Source organism: Atractosteus spatula, chromosome 27 (assembly GCF_055471065.1).
Source record: "Atractosteus spatula isolate fAtrSpa1 chromosome 27, fAtrSpa1.hap1, whole genome shotgun sequence".
NCBI classification, from domain to species: Eukaryota; Metazoa; Chordata; class Actinopteri; order Semionotiformes; family Lepisosteidae; genus Atractosteus; species Atractosteus spatula.
The window spans coordinates 13,328,778-13,354,759 of record NC_142732.1 but is presented as its reverse complement, the minus strand read 5'-3'; the positions used below and the strand labels follow the sequence as shown (position 1 = coordinate 13,354,759).

The 25,982-nt window shown below is 43.8% G+C and overlaps 4 non-coding genes across 4 annotated transcripts; all 4 read left to right on the top strand.

The window, feature by feature from the left end:
• The first annotated feature begins 15,587 nt into the window (after positions 1–15,587).
• On the top strand, positions 15,588–15,660 carry trnar-ccu (transfer RNA arginine (anticodon CCU)). The gene has a single exon. It is a non-coding gene; the product is annotated as a tRNA-Arg (tRNA).
• Positions 15,661–18,020: 2,360 nt separating this feature from the next.
• trnal-uag (transfer RNA leucine (anticodon UAG)) lies at positions 18,021–18,103 on the top strand. Its single transcript has one exon. It is a non-coding gene; the product is annotated as a tRNA-Leu (tRNA).
• Positions 18,104–20,262: 2,159 nt separating this feature from the next.
• trnar-ccu (transfer RNA arginine (anticodon CCU)) lies at positions 20,263–20,335 on the top strand. The gene has a single exon. It is a non-coding gene; the product is annotated as a tRNA-Arg (tRNA).
• A 2,361-nt stretch (positions 20,336–22,696) lies between these two features.
• Positions 22,697–22,779, top strand: trnal-uag (transfer RNA leucine (anticodon UAG)). The gene has a single exon. It is a non-coding gene; the product is annotated as a tRNA-Leu (tRNA).
• Positions 22,780–25,982: the final 3,203 nt, after the last annotated feature.

Genomic DNA, 25,982 nt, shown 5'->3' with positions numbered 1-25,982 from the left:
TGGCTTGGTCGGATAATTTTTGTTTTTGTTTTATCAATAAAGTTTGATAATCGGCCAGTGAAAGCTCTGTTGTCCTTCACATGAATGCCTGAAACATTGTGCCGAACCCAAGATTTTACAGTATTTTTTCTTTAAAATACCAATAACAGCAACATACAGTTTACATAATATGTTGATGTTCCAAAATTAATATCGTTTATGACCTTTATGACCTTTGTTATGCTCTTCGTTAATGTCTAAGCCGGAACACATCATTATATCTCATTTTGTATTTCTTTTTAAAAAAAAATAAAAATCGTTTGCCCAGCCTAACAGTATTGTTGTTATTGTTTTTATCCTGTAAAGCGCTTTGAGGAGCCGCCTTAAAGGCGCCATATACAATAAAGTTCATTATTATTACTATTGTTAATTTGCTGGACAGAGAGGTGAACATTATTACGCAGAAGACAAAGGTAGGGATTTACGTTGCATTGTGCATTGTGCTGCTGTAATACAGTTTTAAATAATTAAAAGTCTAAACAGTATCAGCTTTATTTATGGGTTGTAATTTAAAAAAGTCAAAAACCGCACTCAAAATGCAATTTAGAGCTTTCTGGCAAGAGGAAACACCCAAATTAATAATGTAACATGCCACTGTTTGTGCATGAATAAGGTTATACTGCTATTTCCTTAGATATGCGATTCCATGGGTTTTTTTTTTTAATCCCCGGCGGAACCGGGCATCCATAAGAATCAAGTAATAGGTTTAATAGGTTGTCCAAGGTCATTCATTATTAATACTATTAGTAATATCTTCGTTAAAGACTTTAATGGCGACAGCTCAAACATGAGAGGTTGAGCTTTATTATCTCCACCTTGCGGAAATTCCTGATACTATTATTTTACTTGCGGAACCACGTGGTATTATGAGGTACTATACGAGATTTTACGGTAACTCGTGGTAGACTGCGTCAAGAGCACCACAAAATAATGCGGTATTGCCTGCTTGTTTTGAATGGCTGCATCTGTACGTGTTGATTTACTGATCGGAATAATTGAAAAGTTCGGGTTCATAGCTGATGCAGTGCGTGCTAATTAGAACGACAGCAACGCTGAGCTCTCAGCACCGTACTGAGCTCAGGTGTTTTTCTAAAGCCGTCAGGTGCAGTTTATTTACATGAAGGAAATCTCTTACTGGATACGATTACAATACAGTAAGTAGAACAGGCTACGTAGTGTGTAGCCTGATGCGTTTAAAAGCAACAGGAGCCAGGCAGGAGTCAAACCTACAACCTCCTAATCTATAGTCAAACACATTATCCATTGCGCCACTGGCTCTGGTGTTGCATTGCTGGACTGTAACACAGTGAGCTCAGCACTGCTACTAGCACAATATTACCCCCAGTCCATTTTTTTCCAAAAGTGAGAAACACCTGTTTTCTACATTTTGTCTGTTTTAAAACCATATATCTTTAAACCAAACCAAGAGTTTGTCCTTTGCACTGATATTCTGATTCATTTTGATTTCAAAGAAAAAAAAATTACCACCCTTTCAGTTAAGAACCCGATGTGCGGACCGATTAAGCTGCACGGACTCAGTCGTTTAACTCTTCTCCATTTGCAAGGTTAAGGTTAATGAAAAAACATTGCTGACTTTGTTTGCCAGCCACGAGTGCAGATTAGCAAGATTTGTATTTCATCTTTTGCAAGTTGCATCCATTTTAAGAAAAACAAGTCGCTTAAGACAGGAAATGAATACTTGCATTTAATTAAGGCTAGCCGTAGGCGATTGTCCATAATGACCAGTTCTGCTCGAGAAGACAGAAAAAAACAGCCACTGCTGGAATTCAGACCCAGAAGCTCCTATTTACTAAACAGGCGTTTTAACCAACTAAGCCACACTACCCGCCTCTTTATAGCCACTGCCTTGGGACATCCTTGTTGTGAAAGGCACTATATAGAAATACATTGAATTGAATTGAATTGATAGTGTAAAATGTCGTGTGTGTTGTTTGTTAAATAAGACTGTCTTTATTGATTATTATGCCTCAGATGAAGATCAGATCACATTTTAGGAGCCATTCATGTCGAAATCCAGATCATTCCAAAGGGTTCACAAACGTTTTCTCGCAAGTGTGCAACATTCACTCCACAAAGTAAACGGGTCATGAAAGCCGACAGATTTTTCAAAGATTTCAGTACTGATGTCACTCCATGTAACTTTAATAACAGTGCGAAGATCAGGGAACAGAGTGTGATCGCGGTGGTTTATCAGACCGGTTGGGGCTCACGGCACACGTCAGGATGGCTGAGCGGTCCAAGGTGCTGTGTTTAGGTAGCAGTCTCCCCTGCAGACGTAGGTTCAAATCCCACTTCTGATAACAAGCTAGTTGGTCTTCCTTTTTCTGAGCTTTTTTGAAACAAATCAACACTAATCAAACACACAGGAATGTTTTCGAAAAGCATTGAGGAGTGGACAGGATGCCCCTTTGGAATAGGGCTCAGAAAATGACGGAGAAGGGAAATTACGTAAGATCCCACACTTTGGAATCTGATTGGACAAAAGGTACGTCGTCTCGCCGTCATGGAATCAAACACCGTTCTCTCATGTGACAGGCAGGAATATTCACCACTATACTAACGAGGAGCACTGGCGTGCTGCTCGGAGGTATTTCCTCTTACGGCCACTACTGTTTTCGGGTTTCGGCTTTTATTTGCATTCCTTCCAGAGGAGCGCGGAAAAATGAGTTTCCATCTGCGCCATTCTCACTCCTCCTCTGCTATCGCCACTGCTCGTCCTCGTGCACTAGGAAGACCTATGGAGTCGGTTCTTTCAGCTTTCTTAATTGGGTTTTCAAAAGCTAGGAGTAGGGCACAAGACATGCAAACGCATAGAGAGTCATTATCTGCTCCCAGGTGCGAAATGTCATTGGTGGACACAGAATAATATATGCCTAAGGTAGCAGGTCCAAGTGATTTAGTGTTTTAAAAGTAGCAGGAAAAGCAAAACAGGTACTTTTCCTTTGTTGTTGTAGCGGCGAGGCTTAATAATAAGGCAGAATTAAGTGTTTCTGAGCTTCCCAAATGAGGCCCCATTTCTCTGTTCATCTCTGTGGTGCAGCCACAGAGAGACCATTAGTGCAGGGTGATTTAAGGTCCTAGGACAGCTCCCAAAGGGGGATGCACTTAGCTAAGTCTGGCTATCATGATCAATGGTCATCCATAGGTGCCTATCAGTCTAGGGAGTGCCGAATGGACATCTGGACTGCATTACTAAGTGTCAGGACTAAGTGACTCATATCTCACCGTGGTCAACCAATCAGGGACTGGTAGGGCCGAGTAACCCACGTGGGACTCTGATGGCCATGGAACTTTCAGCCAATGAATGAGCTGAAGTTCCTCCAGGTAAAAACAGGCAACACAGAGAGCCTGAGAGATTCAGATTTGGGAGATTCAGTAAGACTCAGGAGTGGACTTCTTTGGACTGTTCTAAAGGAAATTCAAAGGAGAATTCCAGGGCAGGACGGCCCAGGAGCAGAAGGCTCCCAAGGGCAGGACATTCTCGCAGCGCGCCTCCTGACCATCCCGAGACTCAGCCCGGACAACCACAGAACAGCCAGTGTGTCCGAGTGCCAGAACTTTCCTTTGTTCTAAGAGTCTAGAGTGGAGGTTGCCAGAGAGTAACCAGCAGCAGGCCTCATGAACAGGTCGGAACTGTGGACAGCTGAATCATTATTCAGAACTAGCGCTTCATCAGGAACGAACCGGTCCTCTTCCTGACTTGCTGGGACCACAGTCATCTTTTCTCCTGTGCACAAACTGTGCTAGTTAAAACCAACACTAACTAGCCGGTCAGTGAGCATCAGCAGCGCACCGTCGCAAGCCGCACAGCACAGCCTGGCACGGAGCCAGAGAGCGCGGATTAGACAGCAACAAGCCTGCAGCTGATTGTTTGTGCCTGCAGGAGATATGAATCCCCAGAGATTGGATGAGTATTCAACTTCAATGCATTACAGCTCGAGAATTCAATTGTTATCCCAACCAGTTGATATCAATTTAATTCCTTAGAGTTATGTACTTGTTTTGAGTATCTAATGTAGAAGTTATAACCAAGTTCATTTACGAAACGGTCTTAATGAATGATATACTGAACGTATATCCTCTTGATATATGTAACTCTTTGTAACTGATTGAATATATACCTTTTGTATTCTGATAACCCTCTCGATAAGATCTGTTAGGTTTATATGCATATTCTATGTATTAATAAATGTATCCTCGTGTATTAGTACCTGTGTGTGTGCGTTGTTTGAGTTATGTCGCATGGTTGGATTCTAAAGCCATCAAAAGAATCAACTTTGTGATTTACTGCTACAATTAATAATTGTCTCAGTAAATGCCCAAACCCTACAGAACTGGTGCCTTCAGAGAGCCACTATGATTACATATTTGGCGTCCCTGAACGGCTATGAAACATTACATTTTTTTGGCGTCCCTGGCACGGGCGTGGCAAGACTGAAATGAGTCAACCAAGCGGAATAATTCATATAAAACGCCGCGGCTTTCATACACGACAATACAGTGTGCTGAAAGCCGAAAGGAAAAAAGTTCCCCTTGCTCTTTAAGCAGTGCTTGATTGTTTTGTGATCTTTTGCAATCTACCGGGTTGATTGCATACTTGATCTTGTGGTTTTCTGTGGTAAAACTGTGATTTCGTACTTAAAAGTAATACTCTTTAAGTTTAACGATGGTTGCTAAAAGGTCTGAATTCGAGTCGCTATTAAGCACTCTCTCTAGCAGCGACAAGTCTGACCACGATCTCTTCCATATCTCCGTCAGCGGAGAAGCTAGAAGAATAAATCTCCATTCTCTGAGAGAGCTAGCGAAGGACATAGAGAGATTTGACCCCGCAGTGTCAGAGAATAATATCGAGAGTTATATTCAAGACCTCAGGTATAACCTGCAGTTCCTGCCAAACGCCACAGAACAGGAGAAAGTGTTTCTGGTCAGGAAAACTACCAGCAGAGCTGTACATGAGTGGATGGCTAGGCAGATGAAAGAAGTCTGTAATGACTTTGAGCAGCTATGTCAAGCACTTATCGAAGAATACAGTGCGTTTATTGACCCGACTGCCGCGATAGCCGCCGCCCTTAACATTAAGCACGAGAGAGCAGAGTCCCCTCGCGAATATTACGAGAGACTTAGACGAACTTATTTTGCAGGGCGAAATGATGAGGGTTGCGAAGAGAACACACATTTCAAGGGTTTATTCATTGCGAATCTCCACCCATCAGTCAGAAAGATGATCTTAATGCATACAGATGCACAGACCATGAAAGTGACTGATATTAAGAGATTCGTGCAGAAAGCCTGGGAGTATGATCTCCAAAGTCGCTCTGAGCAAAAAGCTGCTAAAGCGACTGTGTTCGCCGTCAGAGCCAGCAGGGTTAATTCCCCCCTGCTCGAAGGAGCACAGGCTCCTGAGCTGGCTAAGCCCTGTTCCAAAGCAGGCACACAGGACCGCACCCAGCGTCCTAAGTGCCATGAGAACACCGGGGGAGGGAAAGGGCTAGAAAAAGCTGAACAAAAGGATTCAGTAGCCACCCGCCTGGCCAGGCTTGAACAAGTTTTATTAGGACAGGGACAACCGCTCCCCAAGGCTGCCGGAAGCGTGAATGAGCTGATACTCTCCACTGGAGGAGGCGGAGACCCGCCCCCTCCCACTCCCTCAGTCTATCTGATTGAGCGGAAGGGTTCCTGCCTGGATGAGGTCAGCCACTCCCAAGCGAGTGCTGACTCCACCCCTGAAGTCACAGAGCAGGCAGTAAAACACAGAGGAAAAGCAGGAAGCTTTTACCTCAAGGCTGCCATGGGAGATGTCTTACCCAGTGAGACACTGATTGACACTGAGGTTGAAAGGTGTTTGATGTCACACGGCAAGCTCAAACGGGTTGAAAAAGAAAAGGGCATGCGACTCAGAGTGGAACCTTTGGTGGATCACCAGAAAGGCAAAGTGTGGAAACAGGTCAAGGCTCCTAAGCCTTCTGTACAGAAGGAAAGGGGGGCCAAGAGGCAGACTGTGCTCACACAGTGCCCACCGAACACAGAAGCCTATGTGAAGATTCCTTCTGTTCCCTCTGGACAAGAAATAAAAATATTTTCTTGTTCCCCGGAAATACAGGGAAGTCGTGTCCCGGCTGAGGTCACAACAGCCTCCCTGCCACAGGAGCGGTGCTCCAAGCAGCCGCCTGATCCACCAGGTAAAGCACACCCCTTTTACATCCCTAAAGAGGAGCAGATCTCCCCACCTGGCGATGAAAAGGAGCTTTCCCTGTGCACCCTGGCACCCAAGAGGGGTCAGGACCACCACCCTGCAGTGGTGGAAGGGATCCAGATGGCAGGAGAGCAGGTTGGTGATGTAGCCCTCACCCTTAGCCCTGAGAGGTCCTCTATTAGTGAGGATCTGCTTGAGCAGCTGTCGCAGGGCCACCGCCAGGTGCCCCTGGTGCAACATTCACAGGTTAGACAGGAGGTCCAGCTGGACGCTGAGACTACTGCGCTGTGGACACACCTGATCCCAGATGCCGATTCCCTCTGCTGTGACCCAGGGAACCTGCAGTCAGGTAACATTATTTCTCACAACTACCAGGTAGTGAGTGAGACTGACCTGATTGTTCCTGCCTCAACGGCAGGGTTGCCAACACACCCAGTCCCCCAGAAGGGACAGGGAATGAAAGCCGAGCCAGTTTTCTTACAGCCACCAGCTCAGTCTGTCAGTCTGAGTCTGACCAACAGTGGTTCAGCCAGACTGGAGCTGGATGGTCAAGTCACCTGCCTGCCAGTGCAGGACATCGCAAAGAGGGGTGTCAGAATCCCCGCCTACACTGACATGGGCCTGGTGGGTGATAGCGAGTTCGAAGACAGTGAACTAGCTATCCCAGTGCTGGGGCAGCTCCCTGAACCCCTAGCGAGGGAAGGGGGGAGCGAGCAGGTGTCCTACACCCACGCCCAGCGAACGATTGTAAACATGCCGATAGAGGGATTCCTCAATCAGGAAGTGTGCAGGGTGGACCTGAACAGTGAGAATGGGATAACAATCCCAGATCACTCAGGTGCTCCAGATGACCACTCAGCCGAGGGTCAGGTATGCTCCACCGCTGCACCGCCCCCTGCAGGGTTCCTAGAGCACAGGCATGAACAAATCGAAAAAGCAGATGCCCTGGAAAAGGAGGAGCAGCATCAGCAGCTGCGTCAGATCTCCCCAGATTTCCAGGATGTTGGTGCCCAAGATGCCATATGGCATACTGAGAAAGGCACCATGTACATGCTGCACCAGCTTAGAAAGGCAACAGTCACTCTGAAGGAGATGACTGGGATCAGCCACCCCAAAAGACTTTTGGGAGGACTGGTTGCTGCCGCCACTGTTGTGCATTTGCTATTTCTGGTAGGTTTGTTTGCTGCTGGCACTCTCACCCTGACTGCCCCAAGAAGGCAGGTGTCAGAGATGACAGAGGGTAGTGACAGACTGTATCAACAGCAGCAAAAGTTGGAAAGCTTAGGGAAAACCCTACAGGCAACTTCCTATGCAACAGGGTAAAACCTTATCCCCCAACCAGTGGACATGATTGCCGGTGTTATACAGTGGGTTTATGCTTGTGTGCAACAGGCCAGAATGTTGACGCAAGACCTGTTAAGGGAGTTCAGTGCCACTGTAGCCAGTTTAGCCATGGCACAAATCCCAACCCACTTGATTCCACTCTTCTCAGTAGAGGAGTATGTGACATTAACCACCCCATTGCTCGTAGCTCACCTAGAAGGCGATCCAAGATTGAATTTGGTTCCAAATCTTGAGATGGGTATGGCTACAGATGCAGCCATTCAAAATGCGCGGTAAAAACCCACGGTACAGTAACCTACCCACAAGCCACCGCAGGGCACCGGAGGGCACCGCGGTAAGTGATTGGCTGGCCAAAATGACCGACAGGGGCACTCGTGGTGCATTGGTTGGTAGTGCAAAGATTTAATCATTTAATGTCTTTACTGTGCACATTTTAATCCGCTTAGTTTTGAATATTTATATGGATTTTACCACTAAAGGGAAATTTTAGTAGCTGAGCATAAAAAGAAGAGGAGCATAACGCATCTGAAGGTCATAAACGATATTAATTTAGGAACATAAACATTATTGTATGTATGTAAACTGTACTGTGTATGGCTGGTCTTGGTAGTTTAAAGAAAAAATACACACCAGTCTTCCATTTCTCCCTAAACATTTTAAGCATGAAAGTTTTATGAAACGGTACCCAAATATGCGATTGCTGTATAGAATGAATTTTAATTTAAAAAAATTATTTAACACGAACATTAAGCTGTTTACATCTTCCGCCTGAGAACAGTCACCCGTTGCTACCCAATGCAGAAACACAGCCACTAACTAGCAAAGAGAGGACATTAGCTACCCAATATGATAAAGAAATAAATGATTATTTTGTTTATTTCTTTTGCACATTTATTTGAACATTTCCATCGATTGTACAAGCACTTGGAAACTGTCCAATCCCTAGTTCATCAGGCATTTTACCGGTCTGGCGCCGGTCTGTGTCTTCCAGGATATAATGCCAGCGAACTCTTGTTTTTATGTCCACTATAACAGACAATCTCCTTTGCTTTTAACAGAGCGTTTAATAATTTCCTAAAATGAAAATGATTTACTTTATTTCCCTCACGGGATCAATAAAAGTATCTATAATCTGTCTAAACTATGGGACAGAATTCTGGGGTCTCCCCATACCAGAGATTATGGTAGGGCTTCAGAATGGTGATTGGCTGACACCATCCGACACCCCTCTGATTGGAGAAAAAAGACGTGCTGGTTTGCTATACATACTGTACCAGGAAGAGGATTTGTTTCTATTCAAAACGTGTATTTTAAAAGTTTAAGAAGTAAAAACCTTACAGCGTACACAGATTTCTAAACTGATCAGGATCGTTATCTTTGTCTTATGCATAATAATGTTCACCGCTCTGTCCAGCAAATTAATAATAAACTTTATTTTATATAGCGTTTTAAACGAATAAGTAATTAGATTGCTCATAAACCTAATCACTTGCTTTTTCTTTTTATTTAGGCTCAGATTTCAACTATAGATCGTATTATTAATAACCATAATAACAACCAACCAACAAAAACAACCATATAAACATAATACCAACCAAAAACATAGATAACAACCACAATACAAAATCAAATATATCAAACCATTTTACTCTCGCAAAGTCCTCCAATTATCATAATCCCGCCCCTTATGCAAAACCAAACCTTCCTCACATCCCAGTTTATCCTATTTATCATAAACAAAATCCACCTCAATTTTCAACATAAAGCATTACACAAAATCAATACCTCAACACTCCATACTCAACAACGATAATTCACAAACAGCCAGAACATGTAACTACACATTCCCAAACAGACCTAGTTTCCATAGCCCCGCCCCTTATGCAAAACCAACATCCCTCCCCTGTTCTCTCCCTCCCCTGGCGGTTGTAATTGTTTTTATTTTCAAATAAATTTTAGCAAAGTCATGTATTTTAAAAATCTTAAGATTTTTATATTTATGTCTTCATTTAGTGGTTTCATTAGTGACAAAGGCTAAACTTTCTTGGAAAAATGTCTTTTATGTAAACCATGTTTGCTATTAATTCATTCAGGGCTAAAATATGTTCATTGTCTTCTAATGAAAGAAGGGTTCCTTTCGCCGTAGTCGGGTTGAAATTAGAAGCTTGCCACGCCCGGACTGTTACACCAACGCATTAGCATGTTAAAGCGATTTCATTGAGGAGCCTAGCCTTTAACTAGTAAGTACTGTACTTACTGGGTTTTTGAGGGGGGGGGGAGGTGTCTTTCGCTGGAAATCTCGCCTCCTACTTTGAAAATACCCGTGAAACCGGTTCAATTCGTCACAGCCAGCACTCCTGCAGAGAGGGGGGTTGTACTTGGAGTGTATACAGTTCACGCGTTATGCTCTTCGTTAATGTCTAAGCCGGAACATATCATTATATCTCATTTTGTATTTCTTAAAAAAAAATCGTTTTCCCAGCCTAACAGTATTGTTTTTAACCTGTAAAGCGCTTTGAGGAGCCACCTTTAAAGGCGCCATATACAATAAAGTTCATTATTATTACTATTGTAAATTTGCTGGACAGAGAGGTGAACATTATTACACAGAAGACAAAGATAGCAATTTACGTTGCATTGTGTATCGTGCTGCTTTAATACAGTTTTAAATAATTAAAAGTCTAAACAGTATCAGCTTTATTTATGGGTTTTAAATAAAGGTGATTTAAACGCGATTTAAATCAATATAAATGTTTATATTGTAACGCATAGGTGACTATTCATTGTTATTAAAATGACTTAAATTCGATCATGTTGTGATATTTAGAAATATACATTTGTTTGGTGCGAGTGAAGTTTTATTTAATCTCTGAGCCATACTGATTCTTCTGGAAGCCAGTTTCCGCCAGGGAGTAAAAAAAAAAAACACACTATGGTATTCTCTCCAATGCAGTGCAGTTAAAAACATACCTCTGATGCTGCTCCTAAATGAATATCGTTTATGACCATCAGAAGCTTTATGCTCCTTTTCTTTTTTCCAGTGGATTGAACAGGGAGAGGCATTTCATGATGTACTTTTCACTGATGAAACAACAGTGGCTCTGGAACAGTTTTTAACCATGTCGTTTTATAAAAAGGGGAGATATGTACACGTTACTGAAGCTAAAAGTTTAGCCTTTGTCACTAATGTAACCACTAAATAAAGACATATAGAAATCCCTACGTTACAGACTGTATATGGCTGGTATTGGTAGTTTAAAGAAAAAATACACACCAGTATTCCACTTTCTCCCTAAACATTTTAAGCATCAGAGTCTTACATGTGGTTATTTCGGAAACGTTTGTACGTGCTCCTTCTGACCATGTTACTGTTTACTGTTACTGACCATATTAAGTTTAAGTGCCTGTGGGCACTTTTCCTGTCCGTGGGGGGTGGACCGTCTTTCATTAGAAGGTTAGTCTGTTCTACTCTGAGAATGTAGAGGGGGTGGAAAGTGCCTGCGGTCATTTAATTAGTATTAAAATTCGCACTGATTCCCTTGCGAAGATATGGACATAGGAATATTCGTGCGTGGTCAAAAAATGGCATAAAAACGACAAAGTGAAGGCTGTGAAAACATTCACAATGTACTTTATACACAAAGCAAATATATGCGGTTTACACTTACAGCTTGTCCAAGGTCATTCATTATTAATACTATTAGTAATATCTTCGTTAAAGACTTTGATGGCCACAGCTCAAACATGAGAGGTTGAGCTTTATTAGCTCCACCTTGCGGAAATTCCGAATACTATTATTTTGCTTGTCGTATTATAGGAGAATTTACGGTAACTCGCGGTATTTACCGGTAGCTTGCGGTAGACTGCGTACAGCGTACCGCAAAATAATGCGGTATCGCCCGCGCATTTTGAATGGCTGCATCTGTACCAAAGCTATCCATTGGCTGTGTCTAAATGATTCACCAATGAAGGGTGTAAAGCTACTATCGAGTAGAGGGAGGTTAATGAACCCCATGAAGAGCAGGTGGGAAGTAAATGGCTGGTCAGCACACCACATTTAACTGTCACTATGGCTTGTGACAGGCATGATACAGCTACCACAATGCAGCTACCTAATCAAAACAGTTTCTTGTAAGTTCCAGAGGAGGCCATAGTACAGCATGGTGACTTAACACTGTACGGTCTGGAACCAGACAATATAAGACCAAACTTGAGGTCATGGATGCCTTCAGGTGCCACACTATTGAATTGGATAGAAATCCAAGAAACAGTAAGCCCTGAAGAGGTACAGGTAGTTGAGTTTGCTTTAATGGAACAAACCTCCAAACCACCCTGGCAGGTGCCCAACACAGGTGTTGTGGTTCATCAGGGGGGCTGGGAACAGGAACTGTTGTTATTGTAACACTGCTGCTGGGTAGCTGGATCATGACTGACAGTGTACTCTGAATGCTGTACTCTCACATCAAGATGTACTCTGGGTAGCATGAATGAGTCAAAGGTAGCATGTCAAAAGAAAGGAATTGACTTCTCCCCAAATATCTGCCTACAGAGGTATCAGATACTGACAGTGAACTTCCTGATGTGTAATGCCTAGACTTAGGTGATGTCTCCTACCGTGTTTATACATACTCCAGATGTTATTCATCATGTTTGTTCCCAATGCTGGTTCCGGTATGAATTCTCGAGGAGTAATGTGGACATTTAAGTATAATGTTCTAATGACAAGGGACATCACTTAACTCTGTTTTGTTTTGAAGGCAACAAAGCCTCAGGACCTCGTGACCTTCAAAAAGGGGGGATGTGTAGCGGCAATGCTTGTTAATAAGACAGAATTAAGTGTTGCGGTGCTTTCCCAAAAGAGGCCCCATCTCTCTCTTCAGTGGCTGCACCACAGAGAAGCTTTTCATGCAGGCTGATTTAAAGATGTTTTCTTTTGATAAAGGACAGCTCCCAAAGGGGGATGCACTTAGCTAAGCCTGGCTATCATGATCAATGGTCATCCATTGGCGCCTATCTGTCTAGGGAGTGCCAGATGGACATCTGGACTGCATTCCTAAGTGTCAGGAGTAAGTGACTCATATCTCACCTTGATCAACCAATCAGGGACTGGTAGGGCAGAGTAACCCACGTGGGACTCTGATGCCCATGGAACTTTCAGCCAATGAATGAGCTGAAGTTCCTCCAGGTAAAAACAGGCAACACAGAGCTCCAGGAGAATTCTGTGAACTTTTTCGGACAATTCTAAAGGGAATTCAAAGGAGAATTCCAAGGCAGGACAGCCCAGGAGTAGAAGGCTCCCAAGGGCAGGACATTCTCGCAGCGCGCCTCCTGACCATCCTGAGACTCAGCCCGGACAACCACGGAACGGCCAGTGTGTCCGAGTGCCAGAACTTTCCTCTGTTCTAAGAGTCTAGAGCGGAGGTTGCCAGAGAGTAACCAGAGGATCCACCCGAGGTTAGCATCAGCAGCAAGCCTCGTGAACAGGTCGGAACTGTGGACAGCTGAATCAGTATTCAGAACTGGCGCTTCATCAGGAACGAACCGGTCCTCTTCCTGACCTGCTGGGACCCACAGTAACTTTTCTCCTGAGCACAACTTCGCTAGTTAAAGCCAACACTAACTAGCCAGTCTTCAGAGAGCATCAGCAGCGCACCGTCGCAAGCCGCACAGCACAGCCTGGCACGGAGCCAGAGAGCGCGGATTGGACAGCAACAGCCTGCAACTGTTTCTTTGTGCCTGCAGGAGATCTGAATCCCCAGAGATTGGATGAGTATTCAACTTCAATGCATTACAGCTCGAGAATTCAATTGTCATCCCAACTAGTTGATATCAATTTAATTCCTAAGAGTTATGTACTTGTTTTCAGTATCTAATGTAGAAGTTGTAACCAAGTTCACTTTATGAAACGGTCTAAATGAATGATATACTGAACGTATGTCCTCTTGATATATGTAACTCTTCGTAACTGACTGAATATATACCTTTTGTATTCTGATAACCCTCTCGATAAGATCTGTTAGGTTTATATGCATATTCTATGTATTAATAAATGTATCCTCGTGTATTAGTACCTGTGTGTGTGCGTTGTTTGAGTTATATCGCATGGTTGGATTCTATAGCCATTAAAAGAATCATTTTGTGATTTACAGCTACAATTAATAATTGTCCCCGTAAATGCCCAAACCCTACAGAACTGGTGCCTTCAGAGAGCACACTACACTAGGAAGACCTATGGAGTCGGTTCTTTCAGCTTTATGAATTGGGCTTTCAAAGGCTGGGAGTAGGGCACAAGACATGCGAACGCATAGAGTCATTATCTGCTTCCAGGTGCGAAATGTCGTTTGTGGACGCAGAATAGTATATGTCCAAGGCAGCAGGTCCAAGTGATTTAGCGTTTTAAAAGTCGCGGGAAAAGCAAAACGGGTGCTTTTCCTTTGTTGCACAGGCACACGACCACACCACAGGCGGCAGGACTCAAAGCTTCGCGGGGAGACCTCAACGGCTTTCTTGTCCATCACCGTAACCACTCGGCCACGGCTGCAGCGCGCACCGCCTCTACCGCCGCCGCCACTGCCTTCTTGATATAGTCTAACATAGAGTGCCGGGCGGCGGCGGAAACCTTTTTCAAAGTCGCTTTCCGTTTAACAACAAAAAAAAAAACTTTCACAAAATGCATGCTAGCGGACAAACGCACCTCAGAGGACTTAAGGGTGGCTTCAAGTTGGAATGATAAAGTCTACCCGTCCGGTCAGGAAAAGGGAACTTTGTTAGACAGAAAGAAGGAAGTAATAATAACGGAGAATTGTGTGCAAGGATTTTAGAAGCTGTGCAGCCCTGCAGTTTCAATAGCCCTTTTATTCGTGTCAGATGCTGGAATTGCCTTTTTTTTACGCTCTTACGAAAGCGATGTCAACGAAAACAGAACAAAGCACAAAAAACCCTCAAGTCCTGCAGTTGCATAGAATGCCGATACGCGTCCAAGCAGTATTTGACTGCATCCTACCATTGCAACACGGGGCGTATATGGAAACGAACACACGCTACGAATTGTCTCTAATCAGTCCCTACAGTTGTAAGGCGCCTTGCAGCGTGCACCCCCATCATTAATCTTTGCGCATCTGTGCAAGGTAAACTCTTGAGCAGTCTTTGAAACGGCTCAAAGAAAACACGTGATTCATTCCATGTGCATCTGGGGTTCATTTCTTATTTACATTTAATTCAAGGGAAAGGCTTGGGTCAGTTTCAGACGGCCTCCAACAGCGAGATTCAAGCGCCCCACCTTCAGAGCACTCTGCGCCGCGAGAACGCCAACGGCTCCTCTGCTCTCCGGGGTGCGGTTGTGACCCCGTAACCTACAGTGTTGGTGGCAGACAAATGGAGACTAACAGGTGACGTCTTAGGACATGACTACATTGTGACGCTCAGTGGGGATGGGGACCTCTGCTTGGAAAAGAGTGCGAGGCCCCTTTAGAAAAACATTTTGTTAACAGGCATTCCGCCTCAGCCTAAACACCTATAGCTTGCAAAGCGCATGCTATTAGACAGGCACCTCTGCAAGACCTTAAGAGTCTCTTAAACTAGTGATGGTAAGGTGTTCCCAATGGGCGATGTTCGGCTTTCAAATCATCTCTCTGTGGAAGCGCTCAGATGCAGCTGTTTAAGGCTTAGAAGCAGCTGACTGTTTCACCACCTAGCTGATCACTGTCCGTCAGGGAGCTCAGAGGTGAAAAGCCTGTCTGAGAGACAATTCGCCGTCGATCAGTTCAATGTGTTCCGTACCAGCTCGGCGCACCTGAGATCATCTTGGTTACCATGTAGCTCAGATCAGTGAGAGCGCGTGTGTGTGTGTACCACCGTGATTGGATGCCGGTCCTTCTCAGGTCACAGTAAACCTTCTGCTGCCTAACTTCCCTAATTTCGGGGATCCCTTTGAAAAAGCAAAGGAAAAATAAACTGGCTTTTCATCAGCGTGATCGACCCAACCCAGTGTGCCCCAGTGGCCTAATGGATAAGGCACTGGCCTCCTAAGCCAGGGATTGTGGGTTCGAGTCCCGTCTGGGGTGCTCCTGTCTCCTTTTGAGCGTACGAATGTCCTTGCGATTTGCGAAGCTGCAACCCCACCTCACTCAGTGAGTGTCCCTGCTTTTCTCTCACATACAGTTGTGAGAAAAACTTTTGTAAACAGCTCTTCGGAATGATATGGATTTCTGCATGAATGGCTCCTAACATGTGATCTAATCTTTATCTAAGTCATAATAATTAATAGAGATAGTCTGATTTAACAAACAACACACGCCCAACATTTGACATTGCTGTTTCTTTATTGAACAAATGGTTTAAACAATCAAGGTCATTGATGGAAAAAGTACGTGAACCCTTATATTAAGGAGCTAGTGGAACCTCCTTTATTGACAAAAACCTCAACCCCCACTTTCTGTAGCGGCCGATCAGACCTGAGCAGCGGTTAGGAGGTATTTTGGCCTATTCTTCTATGCAAAACTGTTTCAGTTCATGGATATTTTTGGGATGTCTTGCGCTGAACGGCCTGCTTCAGATCACGCCACAGCACTTCAATGGGATTGGAGTCAGGACTCTTACTTGGCCATCCCAAAATATGGAATTTCTTCTGTTTCAGCCACTCTGTTGTTGATGTACTCCTTTGTTTTTGTCATGTTGCATGACCCGGCGTCTTTCGGGTTTTAGATCACAGGCAGACACCCTGACATTCTGCTGTAGAATTTCCTGATACCACTTGGAATTCATCGGTCCCTCGATGATTGCAAGCCGTACAGCCTCCGCCATGCTTCCCAGTTGGGATGAGGTTTTGGAGTTGGTATGCAGTGTTTTGTTATCTCCAAACATAACGCTGTGCACATTTACCAACAAGTTCAATTTTTGTCACATCTGTCCACAGAACATTGTTCCAGGAGTTGCTGTGGAACATCCATGTGGTCTTTAGCAAACTTGAGAGGGGCAGTGGTGGTTTTTTTTGGGGGGGAGAGCAGTGGTTTCCTCCGTGGTGACCTCCCATGATCACCACTCCTGTTCAGATTTCTTCTTATGGTGGACTCATGAACACAGACGTAAGACAAAGTCAACCACCTGTTCGCTAGATCCCATCCCCACTCAGCTAGTCAAAGATTCCCTCGAAGGACTGGCAGGACCTATATTTAGTATGATGAATGCATCCCTTGCGTCAGGCGTTGTACCTCATTAATTTAAGGTAGCGGTTGTTAGACCGCTCCTTAAGAGTCAAATTTGGATCCCCAAGTTCTTAACAACTACAGGCCTGTCTCAAAGGTCCCATTTCAATCTAAAAGTCTTGAGAGAATAGTTGTGGCCCAACTTCAATCGTATCTGGATTCAAATAATATACTTGAGAAATTTCAGTCTGGTTTCCGCCCAGGCCACAGCACTGAAACTGCATTAACAAGAGTCGTAAATGATATTCTCTTAGCTACTGATGCGGGGAATGCAACAGTGCTTGTGCTTCTAGATCTTAGTGCTGCCTTTGACACGGTTGACCTCTCTGTTTTGTCACACAGGCTTGAGTTTGAGGTTGGCTTATCTGGAACCGTCCTTAAGTGGTTTACTTCATATTTAACTCATCGTTTTCGTTCTGTTCAAATATCTAATAATTGTACTGCTTCATCAACGTCACCAGTTCAATTTGGTGATCAGTGCCGGGACCAATATTGCTCTCTCTCTCTACATGCTGCTGCTAGGTAGGATAACACGAAAACGTAATTTGAACGTTCATTCATATGCTGATGACACTCAAATATACATTTCGTTTACACCAAACGACAACTCTTCTATTATCACTTTAGTTAAATGCATTAATGAAGGAAAGACTTGGATGTGTGAAAACTTTTTGTTACTCAACTCCGATAAAACTGAGGAGCTGTTGATTGGAGGCAACAATACTGATAGCACTACTATAACTTCAGCACTTAACTCAGAGGATTTAAACATTTGCCTCAAAGAGTCAGCACGTAACCTAGGCGTCATATTAGACACAAGGCTCTTAACAACTTCCATTGTTAAGTGCCTTGGGACAACCTTGTTGTGAAAGGCGCTATTTAGAAATACATTGAATTGAATTGAATTGACAATGTAAACTGTCGTGTGTGTTGTTTGTTAAATAAGACTGTCTTTATTTATTATTATGCCTCAGATGAAGACCAGATCACATTTTAAGAGCCATTCATGTAGAAATCCAGATCATTCCAAAGGGTTCACAAACTTTCTCTCGCAAGTGTGCAACATTCACTCCACAAAGAAAACGGGTCATGAAAGCCGACAGATTTTTCAAAGGTTTCAGTACTGATGTCACTCCATGTAACTTTAATGACAGTGCGATGATCAAGGAACGCAGTGGGATCGCGGCTGCTCATGGGACGGGTTGGGGCTACTGGTACATGTCAGGATGCCCGAGTGGTCTAAGGCGCTGCGTTTAGGTCGCAGTCTCCCCGGGAGGCGTGGGTTCAAATCCCACTCCTGACAAAGAGCTCGATCGGTCCTCTTTTCTTTTAGCTTTTTCGAAACAAATCAACACTAATCAAACACACTGGCAGGTTTTCGAAAAGCATCGAGGAGTGGACAGGATGCCCCTTTGGAATAGGGCTCAGAAAATGACGGAGAAGGGAAATTCCGTAAGATCCCACACATTGGAATCTGATTGGACAAAAGCTACGTCGTCTCCCGCGTGACAGGCGGGGATACTCACCACTATACTAACAAGGAGCACTGGCGTGCCGCGCGGATGTATTTCCTCTTACGGCCACTACTGTTTTCGGGTTTCGGCTTTTATTTGCATTCCTTCCAGAGGAGCGCGTAAAAATGAGTGTTCATCTGCGCCATCCTCACTCCTCCTCTGCTCCTCCTCGTGCACTAGGAAGACCTATGGAGTCGGTTCTTTCAGCTTTATGAATTGGGTTTTCAAAGGCTGGGAGTAGGGCACAAGACATGCGAACGTGTAGAGTCATTATCTGCTTCCAGGTGCGAAATGTCTTTTGTGGACGCAGAATAGTATATGTCCAAGGCAGCTGGTCCAAGTGATTTAGCGTTTTAAAAGTCGCGGGAAAAGCAAAACGGGTGCTTTTCCTTTGTTGCGCAGGCACACAACCACACCGCAGGCGGCAGGACTCGAAGCTTCGCGGGGAGACCTCAACGGCTTTCTAGTCCATCGCCGTAACCACTCGGCAACGGCTGCAGCGCGTGCTGCCGCTGCCGCCGCCGCCACTGCCTTCCTGATACAGTCTAACATAGAGTGCCGGGCGGCGGCGGAAACATTTTTCAAAGTCGCTTTCCGTTTAACAACAAAAAAAAAAAACTTTCACAAAATGCATGCTAGCGGACAAACGCACCTCAGATGACTTAAGGGTGGCTTCAAGTTGGAATGATAAAGTCTCCCCGTCCGGTCAGGAAAAGGGAACTTTGTTAGACAGAAAGAAGGAAGTAATAATAACGGAGAATTGTGTGCAAGGATTTTAGAAGCTGCGCAGCCCTGCAGTTTCAATAGCCCTTTTATTCGTGTCAGATGCTGGAATTGCCTTTTTTTTACGCTCTTACGAATGCGATGTCAACGAAAACAGAACAAAGCACAAAAAACCCTCAAGTCCTGCAGTTGCATAGAATGCCGATACGCGTCCAAGCAGTATTTGACTGCATCCTACCATTGCAACACGGGGCGTATATGGAAACGAACACGCGCTACGAATTGTCTCTAATCAGTCCCTACAGTTGTAAGGCGCCTTGAAGCGTGCACCCCCATCATTAATCTTTGCGCATCTGTGCAAGGTAAACTCTTGAGCAGTCTTTGAAACAGCTCAAAGGAAACACGTGATTGATTCCATGTGCATCTGGGGTTCATTTCCTATTTACATTTAATTCAAGGGAAAGGCTTGGGTCAGTTTCAGACGGCCTCCAACAGCGAGATTCAAGCGCCCCACCTTCAGAGCACTCTGCGCCGCGAGAACGCCAACGGCTCCTCTGCTCTCCGGGGTGCGGTTGTGACCCCGTAACCTACAGTGTTGGTGGCAGACAAATGGAGACTAACAGGTGACGTCTTAGGACATGACTACATTGTGACGCTCAGTGGGGATGGGGACCTCTGCTTGGAAAAGAGTGCGAGGCCCCTTTAGAAAAACATTTTGTTAACAGGCATTCCGCCTCAGCCTAAACACCTATAGCTTGCAAAGCGCATGCTATTAGACAGGCACCTCTGCAAGACCTTAAGAGTCTCTTAAACTAGTGATGGTAAGGTGTTCCCAATGGGCGATGTTCGGCTTTCAAATCATCTCTCTGTGGAAGCGCTCAGATGCAGCTGTTTAAGGCTTAGAAGCAGCTGACTGTTTCACCACCTAGCTGATCACTGTCAGTCAGGGAGCTCAGAGGTGAAAAGCCTGTCTGAGAGACAATTCGCCGTCGATCAGTTCAATGTGTTCCGTACCAGCTCGGCGCACCTGAGATCATCTTGGTTACCATGTAGCTCAGATCAGTGAGAGAGCGTGTGTGTGTGTACCACCGTGATTGGATGCCGGTCCTTCTCAGGTCACAGTAAACCTTCTGCTGCCTAACTTCCCTAATTTCGGGGATCCCTTTGAAAAAGCAAAGGAAAAATAAACTGGCTTTTCATCAGCGTGATCGACCCAACCCAGTGTGCCCCAGTGGCCTAATGGATAAGGCACTGGCCTCCTAAGCCAGGGATTGTGGGTTCGAGTCCCGTCTGGGGTGCTCCTGTCTCCTTTTGAGCGTACGAATGTCCTTGCGATTTGCGAAGCTGCAACCCCACCTCACTCAGTGAGTGTCCCTGCTTTTCTCTCACATACAGTTGTGAGAAAAACTTTTGTAAACAGCTCTTCGGAATGATATGGATTTCTGCATGAATGGCTCCTAACATGTGATCTAATCTTTATCTAAGTCATAATAATTAATAGAGATAGTCTGATTTAACAAACAACACACGCCCAACATTTGACATTGCTGTTTCTTTATTGAACAAATGGTTTAAACAATCAAGGTCATTGATGGAAAAAGTACGTGAACCCTTATATTAAGGAGCTAGTGGAACCTCCTTTATTGACAAAAACCTCAACCCCCACTTTCTGTAGCGGCCGATCAGACCTGAGCAGCGGTTAGGAGGTATTTTGGCCTATTCTTCTATGCAAAACTGTTTCAGTTCATGGATATTTTTGGGATGTCTTGCGCTGAACGGCCTGCTTCAGATCACGCCACAGCACTTCAATGGGATTGGGGTCAGGACTCTTACTTGGCCATCCCAAAATATGGAATTTCTTCTGTTTCAGCCACTCTGTTGTTGATGTACTCCTTTGTTTTTGTCATGTTGCATGACCCGGCGTCTTTCGGGTTTTAGATCACAGGCAGACACCCTGACATTCTGCTGTAGAATTTCCTGATACCACTTGGAATTCATCGGTCCCTCGATGATTGCAAGCCGTACAGCCTCCGCCATGCTTCCCAGTTGGGATGAGGTTTTGGAGTTGGTATGCAGTGTTTTGTTATCTCCAAACATAACGCTGTGCACATTTACCAACAAGTTCAACTTTTGTGACATCTGTCCACAGAACATTGTTCCAGGAGTTGCTGTGGAACATCCATGTGGTCTTTAGCAAACTTGAGAGGGGCAGTGGTGGTTTTTTTTGGGGGGGAGAGCAGTGGTTTCCTCCGTGGTGACCTCCCATGATCACCACTCCTGTTCAGATTTCTTCTTATGGTGGACTCATGAACACAGACGTAAGACAAAGTCAACCACCTGTTCGCTAGATCCCATCCCCACTCAGCTAGTCAAAGATTCCCTCGAAGGACTGGCAGGACCTATATTTAGTATGATGAATGCATCCCTTGCGTCAGGCGTTGTACCTCATCAATTTAAGGTAGCGGTTGTTAGACCGCTCCTTAAGAAGTCAAATTTGGATCCCCAAGTTCTTAACAACTACAGGCCTGTCTCAAAGGTCCCATTTCAATCTAAAAGTCTTGAGAGAATAGTTGTGGCCCAACTTCAATCGTATCTGGATTCAAATAATATACTTGAGAAATTTCAGTCTGGTTTCCGCCCAGGCCACAGCACTGAAACTGCATTAACAAGAGTCGTAAATGATATTCTCTTAGCTACTGATGCGGGGAATGCAACAGTGCTTGTGCTTCTAGATCTTAGTGCTGCCTTTGACACGGTTGACCTCTCTGTTTTGTCACACAGGCTTGAGTTTGAGGTTGGCTTATCTGGAACCGTCCTTAAGTGGTTTACTTCATATTTAACTCATCGTTTTCGTTCTGTTCAAATATCTAATAATTGTACTGCTTCATCAACGTCACCAGTTCAATTTGGTGATCAGTGCCGGGACCAATATTGCTCTCTCTCTCTACATGCTGCTGCTAGGTAGGATAACACGAAAACATAATTTGAACTTTCATTCATATGCTGATGACACTCAAATATACATTTCGTTTACACCAAACGACAACTCTTCTATTATCACTTTAGTTAAATGCATTAATGAAGGAAAGACTTGGATGTGTGAAAACTTTTTGTTACTCAACTCCGATAAAACTGAGGAGCTGTTGATTGGAGGCAACAATACTGATAGCACTACTATAACTTCAGCACTTAACTCAGAGGATTTAAACATTTGCCTCAAAGAGTCAGCACGTAACCTAGGCGTCATATTAGACACAAGGCTCTTAACAACTTCCATTGTTAAGTGCCTTGGGACAACCTTGTTGTGAAAGGCGCTATTTAGAAATACATTGAATTGAATTGAATTGACAATGTAAACTGTCGTGTGTGTTGTTTGTTAAATAAGACTGTCTTTATTTATTATTATGCCTCAGATGAAGACCAGATCACATTTTAAGAGCCATTCATGTAGAAATCCAGATCATTCCAAAGGGTTCACAAACTTTCTCTCGCAAGTGTGCAACATTCACTCCACAAAGAAAACGGGTCATGAAAGCCGACAGATTTTTCAAAGGTTTCAGTACTGATGTCACTCCATGTAACTTTAATGACAGTGCGATGATCAAGGAACGCAGTGGGATGGCGGCTGCTCATGGGATGGGTTGGGGCTGGCAGTACACGTCAGCATGGCCGAGCAGTCTAAGGCACTGCGTTTAGGTCGCAGTCTCCCCTGGAGGCGTGGGTTCAAATCCCACTCCTGACAAAGAGCTCGATCGGTTTTCTTTTCTTTGAGCTTTTTCGAAACAAATCAACACTAATCAAACACACTGGCAGGTTTTCGAAAAGCATCGAGGAGTGGACAGGATGCCACTTTGGAATAGGGCTCAGAAAATGACGGAGAAGGGAAATTCCGTAAGATCCCACACATTGGAATCTGATTGGACAAAAGCTACGTCGTCTCCTGCGTGACAGGCGGGGATACTCACCACTATACTAACAAGGAGCACTGGCGTGCCGCGCGGATGTATTTCCTCTTACGGCCACTACTGTTTTCGGGTTTCGGCTTTTATTTGCATTCCTTCCAGAGGAGCGCGTAAAAATGAGTGTTTATCTGTGCCATCCTCACTCCTCCTCTGCTCCTCCTCGTGCACTAGGAAGACCTATGGAGTCGGTTCTTTCAGCTTTATGAATTGGGTTTTCAAAGGCTGGGAGTAGGGCACAAGACATGCTAACGCATAGAGTCATTATCTGCTTCCAGGTGCGAAATTTGAATGTCAAGATCTTTTACCGCTTGGGATAGCTCTCTAATGGCTTTCCCTTGCTCTGCTACCATTTTCAGGACATCCTCCAGCATGACTGACTTTGTTTCCTCAGCGTTAACCAAAGTACATTGTGCCCCCTCTGCAAACTTATCAAGCCCCTTGCTTGTAGTTTTAGAGGCCTTTACATTCACCGAGCTCTCCTCCATACTCCACATATATGCTTCCTCACGCACTTCTATCAGGGTACATTCTGGTTTGTCCCTCACATATTTCCGGAGCTCCCTCCTACAGATGCAGCCATTCAAAATGCGCGGGCGATACCACATTATTTTGCGGTACGCTGTACGTAGTCTACCGCAAGCTACCGGTAAATACCGCGAGTTACCGTAAATTCTCCTATAATACGACAAGCAAAATAATAGTATCCGGAATTTCCACAAGGTGGAGCTAATAAAGCTCAACCTCTCATGTTTGAGCTGTGGCCATCAAAGTCTTTAACGAAGATATTACTAATAGTATTAATAATGAATGACCTTGGACAAGCTGTAAGTGTAAACTCAAAGTATTGCCCTGGTCAACATTCTTTTTTTCATTGACCGTCTTTGTAAAAGTAACACCACAGCATTTCGCAATCACGCATTTGTTTCCAATCATGCAAAGTACAGTGATTCACCATGCCTTTCACATGCTCATAAAAGAGATTGATTTAGGAACATAAACATATTACCGTATGCAAACTGTACTGTATACAGTATGTATATGTATATTTAATGTCTTAACTGTGCCCGTTTAAGTATTGAATATTCATATCTAATTTTACCACTGAAGGGAAATCTTAGTAGCTGAGCATAAAAAGAATAGGAGCATACTGCAACGCGTGTGAAGGCCATAAACGATATTAATTTTGGAACATAAACATACAGTATATGGCTGGTCTCGGTACTTTAAAGAAAACATACACGAAACATGGTTTCATTATGACCAGAATCGGTCTTGAGATATTTTTAACTTGATTTACAGTATTTGAGAGGTATGTCTTAACACCGATACTACAGTGCTTAAGTACTGCTCACGTATATGTTTCTAGGTTTATATTATGCATTTCATACGGTCAAATTACTTTTGAGCAACTAATAAGAAGCGCGAAACGGTATGCATTTTACTTTCGTTTTGTGCTGGGACCCGTGGATTGATTAGAGATATCAAGTACATACAAGTCATTTTTTAAATGTTGTAGGTCGTCTTGAAAAAATGTTACGAGTACATCATCTATCAACAATTACACAGGTTCTGTTTCCATATTGCGGATTTTGGTTACGTAATATTATTTTCTAGATTTCACGTTGTGAATATATGATTTGGGCAAACAGAGCCGCAAAGAAGTACATTATGGGTTGTTGTTTTTTTTCTTGCAGTTTTATCTAGAACAAGCGATGCTTAAACCTTTGTCTGATTCTTGTGAAACTATCCACATGACAGTTACAGTACCTAGGAGTTGACTTCAGTGATGTCACTGATGGGATGTTTCTAAAAATCCATCCTCTGTAAAACGTCTTCTCTAGTTGTCCTGCATATGTATTCGCTAATGAAGCTGTGTGTTCTGAGCCTGGATCTCTACATTTCTGCATGAACCAGCTTAGAGGGCTAAAGACAGCTTGTGTTTAAATTGAGTGTAAGGCAATTTATGCTTCTAAAGTCATGGTCAGCATTTATTATTGTACTGTGCTGTAAACTTGTTCTGTGCCAAGTCACATTATTTTATAGCGTTTTTATAGCGTTATCAAATCTGGTGGCGCTGTGTGTTAGTTTCCTGACTCCCATGTCACATGGTCTGTGATTGAAACCTGTAATACCGGTTTAATTCGTCACAGCCAGCACTCCGGTTGTAAAGTAGAAGCAGGCGAGATTTCCACCGAAAAACACCTCCCCCTTCTTCAGGTGTGAGGGTCTTCTGCTCAGAATGAAACGCTAAAATGTAATGTAGGCTCTGAATGGGTTCAATTATGATTTGGGCTTGATTAAGGTCGCTGCCTTTCATCTAAAACCCTACTTGAATCCTTGTAAACTAAAAATCAGTGTTAGTGAGTTCTAAATAAAGAGGTATCCAGGTAACAGTGAAACGGGCGGACAGTCTGGGGAGATCGCCCGTTTTCCATGTAAATACTTCCCTGGTTCCGCACCCCTTGGTGTTTCTCTCGCTCTCTCTCGGGTCACCTGATCATTAGCTTGAAAGATTTGAGTGCTTTGTGTATATTCTAATGGTAGTGGGGGCAGGGTGTGTGGGAACAGGTTTGGTTGAAATTGCATTGGAGATCTATGTTCTTCACACCTGAAACATTTTCTCTGAAAGCATTTTCTTCGCAGTTTAACCGATCTTGTTACAGCATGTTACAGTTTACTATTATTAACCATATTAATTTTAAGTGCTTAATGTAAAATCTTGTAAGAATATATTTTCATTGTTCAAATATACATTAAGTCTGACTATCATATAATAAGTTAAATACAAAACTAAAGAAAAAATAGGGTTAAATATAATTCAAAATATTTTGCTAACAATGTTAACTGTTTATGAATAATAAAATGTATTAACTAAGGAGTAGGATGGCACAGTTGTTAGTATGTTTTTTGTTTTGTTTCTTTTTCATAAATACAACAGTAGTACCTGATGTCTCAGTGGCTTTCAAAATTAAATTATGCATGC